Raw genomic sequence first — 4,661 nt, 5'->3', positions numbered from 1 at the left:
TTATCTCAAATTGTAGGTGCCTCCCATGATGTTTTATTAGCTTCATGTACTCCATTAATTCTCTTACATTGGTGAATCCCCCCATTCATGATGCTTTTTTTAGGTATGCTACAGTGTTCTCTTCCAAGGACCAGCTTGTTAAACTAGCAAGAATTGATTAATAAAAACCCTAAAATAAAAAAATCAACCCCCTATTTCTACCTAATCCAGGATAATGTAACAGAACAAAATACAAATCTGAAACGAATGGATAAATTTAAACAAGAAATATTCCTATGTATTCATATGAATCTATTAGCTCTGATGACCAATTTCTGTGACTCCAACAGATCCAAAATCCAAATCTAAGTGCCATCACATTAATTGACATAACAAACATCTAGAACTCTCTTATGTCCATTGAAACGATCCACTCGATAAGTTTGAAAATACCTGAGGAAAATCACATAGAGTGAGCGAAGGGTATCATTGTTAAAGAAAGGGTTGCTTAGGTGGAAAAAGAACCATGGTGCTGACAATTTAGAATTTGTTGTTTTTACTAAGAATTGAACTCATTCCATCCCTTGACTCTTATTTTTATTGACTTGGCTTTGTCCACTTGATGAAAATCTGCTGCAGTTGAAGCTGCTGGTTCCATATTATCTATACCATTGATGGCTGTTTAAGGTTCTGAACGGAACTAAGCTTTGTCACATATTTTTTCCTCTTATATGTTAAAGGAAACATGCTGCTTCTTCCAACATCATCTCCATTTTTTTCCCTATGCCAGTGCTCGGAATGGTCAGGATAATTTGGAAAAATCTGACAATCATCCATTACTAAGGTTGAGTTTCTTGATACTGCTTCTGTAAAATTGGTATGAACTGGCATTATCTTCCTTCCATAATGATCAGAAGCTGATAGGTATAAGCATAAAGAGCCTGGACTTAAAACTTCAGTTTTTTGGCTGTCAAAAAATCCTCCAAAATCACTAGTGTCATTAGAGTACATCTTCATACTATTTACTGTATTCTTTCTCAGGAAGCTACGTGCATTATCAAATAACTCAGAACCAATGCTTAAAGCATCCTCGCTTTTCTTACCATTTGTGAAATCAGTTTTTAACTTACTATATAAGTTCTCCTCTTGCAACTGTGAAGCAAAACATGAAGAAGAGATTTTAGTTGATCTGTGATGAAATGTCGAAAAAAAAAAAGAGAAAAAAAAAATGAAGAAGAGATTTTAGTTTGGCAAACATCAAATACGGTATTGGAATTCTTTTCAGGCAGAACAGAAATCACCTTTGGTCTTTCTACTAGACTATTGGGATAACCTTTACGCTTTATTTTTAGTACACCCTTTGGAGGCCGCCTAAATAGTTCTTGGGACTCTGTGTGCAATTGTAGACCAATCTGCTTTGATGCCACATTCATCGTCAAAGGTTTTATTTTCAGAACACCCTTAGCTTTTTTCCTGCTATTTAAACCCATGCCATTCCAATCCATGGCAGGAACATGTGTACTTTCCACTTCTTTTATATGCCTTGGTTTTTTAACTTGTGGAAGTCTCATAACCTTGTTCTCAGCCTTAGATGAAAACTCTTCATCAGTAGGAAATGCATTAAGATCAACCAGAAACACAGGTTTTCGGTATTTCCTATTGTTTAAAATTTGAACTCGTTCTTCGACACATGTATTTGGTCTGCAATTCCTCCAAGCCTTTATCATATCTACAATCTTCTGGCATAATCTCTCTTGGTAAGATCTCAAAGAATGGAAATATCGGCGTACATATAAAAACTCCAATCTTTCTCTATAGTGACTTACTTTAAGAGAATAGAACCCGCCTTTAAGTCTATGGAAAAATATTTCCAATGGACTTCCAAAGAATAGATTGGCACCACGAAGCAACTCCTACATAGTCAGAGAAAATGTTTCCTGATCCATGTCTGGAAGATAAGCAGCAAGATAGAACCTTTCATCTTCAGTCAAATAGGAATTCCATGTTTCAAGTGAGAGAATCTCATTAAGATTTGAAAGTTCATAAAGCTCATAAGGAACATTGCAAATTTGGTCATTGACCAAAGCATACTCACAACCAGGATCAGAAATCTCGAAATCATCTAATTCATGGCTATGATCGGTAGCCGTTATAAGTCTCTCCTCTTCTACAAATTTATTTTCTAGTGTAAGAGACCAATGCGGTGGATCTTTATGTTTCCTTGGCCCCTGGTGCCTAATCTTGATAATGCCCATTGGCACAAGGGGCACACAGGGAAAAAGAAATGATCATGCAAGATATTGAGAAAACCAAATAACTGTCTCCGATGTCAAGAAAATCCCTGGAAAACAATTAGGCAGGTATATGACACAGTTAAATCATATACTTATTTTATTAAGATTGACTTAGGATAGGCCAAAGAAACAATTATCATCTTCTACAGTTGCAATAAAATCTTAAGAACGAGTAAAATGATAAAGAAAGTGAAAGGAAGCCATCTAAATTCCATAAGAAAAATCAGAACAATGAAACAGAAGGTTTTTTAAAAGATTTCTTTCATATTAGACATCTAAGTATGCAATATAACATGGAGAGATGACCTTTGTCTACGTTTATCTGAACAGACCATCAGATTCTGTGTTCACAATTATAAATTTATCTATTTTAATTCATAAGTTCTACAAAATTAAATAGTAACTACTAGCTGCATAAACCAGCTGTATAACAAATGAGAAATTCCAAAAACTTATTTTGTTTTGCCATTATTAAATCTTGAGAACGTGCTTCTTCAACAAAAATGAATTAAGCTTTGAGACTTTGCAGTCGAAAAGTGAACAAATTTTATTACATTGTCAACACAACTGGTTGTATAGGATTTTGACCACCACCACAGAATAACAATTTTTATTCAGTATCGAAACTAGGATTGAAAAGAATTTAAGCATCAGTAAAACAAAAATTATTTAGTAATCGGATTGTAGCTACTTTTTCTGTTTAGGGAGAACATTGTAAACAGATAAAAAAACATAAGAACCTCGGATGATTGGTACTCCAGCCATCAGCACTTCAGAACTCCAGGATTGGTTATCTAAACACTTCAGAAGAGAATTTTGGGGTAACGAGTAAGCCAGTCTCGATCTAACCAAACCTAGAGAATCAAGAAGACAACCAGTTTAGAAATACCATAAATTCAATTAATTACCATCTTAATCCCAAGCTAAGAACGCAATCTGCTCACAGAAGAAGTAGAAACCCTATAAATTCCAATCTATTCCCACGACTAAAGGAAAACTTAGGCGGATCACAAAAAGCCAGAAGATAGGAGCAGAAGAAACAAAATTTCAAAAATCCCCGTTCCAATTCCTCGAAATCGTATGATTCAACCACAAATACAAGTTAATTTACAGGACCCTTTAACGTCACGATTCCTACAAGCAACCTAACAAAAAGCAGAAAAACTAAAGGAAAGGTCCTCCTCAAAGCTAATTACTAGGGTTGCTTACCGTCAAAAGCTGAACTTGGGCTGTTTGGAGTACGGAGATGAAACCGAAGAGAAAGTAAGCCTTCAAAACTAGCAATTTGTCTATGTGCTCTGCCCATTTTCTACACGCACACACAAATTCCCACCTTTCTCTCTGTTGTCTGTGTTTATGCGTGTGTACAGTACAAAAATTAACTCTAATAGCCATAAACAGGAGATTCCAAACTTAAAACCAAACAGCAACGCCCTACCGAAACAGACTGCTCCTCAGAACTTATGCTTGTAACTAAGAGATCTTGGAATTCGAGTCTTTATATATACATTGTGTATGTGAGTTTGCCTTAAACGGCCTAAATGTCCCAAAAAAAACATCCTACGGAAACTCTCTCTCTCTCTGATTGGTGGGACTAGATTTTAGATTTTTGATTTTTTTTTTTCATTTGGTTAAAGAACTTGTTACTGGCTATACAGTTTCAAAACTAACAGCCAAAAGGTCTTCCTTTTCATTGTTAATAATAAGAGCACTAATCTTGCCTTACAGCACTTAACAAAAGCTATACAGTTTTAACGCCCGAACAACAAGAGCATTAATTGTTGCCGCCTGAAAAGATTCAGATAATTTTCTTCTTGCTACTGTGTTCCAATCAGAGCTGTTCAATTTTTCAAAGCTTTTGGTGTCATCTTCCTCCTGTCATCTTATAAGATAATCAAGATCATTTTTTTCCTTCACTCACAAGAAAAATATCCTCAAACACTATTGGACCATAATATGGATGTTGCTTTCATTTCAGTTGCAGCAGTAAGTATGTCTCTCTCTCTCTCTCAAAGTGATGTCATTCAAGTGATATTGCTTAAATAACTGAAGCCTGGTCTTAGAACTGCAAGTATGAATTTCATATTGTATTGGTTCCATTGTAATGACAAATACGAGGGAGAAGCTGAAAAACAGGGCAAATTATTAGGTCCGGTCACCGGACATCTAATAAAAACTTGCCACGTGGATTGTGCTTTGACTTTGCGCTTTGACTGTGCTTTAGGTGCACTTTAAGTGCGCTTTGACTACGCTTTACCTGCGTTTTATCTGTGTTTTACCTGCGCTTTTGACTGCACTTTTTTGACTCAAAGCACAGTCCACGTGACAAATTTTTAGTGGATGTTCGGACCTAAAAATAGGTCGGTGACCGGACCTAATAATTTGCCA

The 4,661-nt window shown here is 35.8% G+C and overlaps 1 pseudogene; it reads right to left on the bottom strand.

Moving 5' to 3' along the window:
• On the bottom strand, positions 1-3,744 carry LOC110094892 (annotated as a pseudogene).
• Between the last annotated feature and the right edge of the window lie 917 nt (positions 3,745-4,661).

The sequence above is a fragment of the Dendrobium catenatum genome, unplaced genomic scaffold (genome assembly GCF_001605985.2).
Source record: "Dendrobium catenatum unplaced genomic scaffold, ASM160598v2 fragScaff_scaffold_1413, whole genome shotgun sequence".
NCBI classification, from domain to species: Eukaryota; Viridiplantae; Streptophyta; class Magnoliopsida; order Asparagales; family Orchidaceae; genus Dendrobium; species Dendrobium catenatum.
This window is presented reverse-complemented; position numbering and strand designations above follow the sequence as displayed.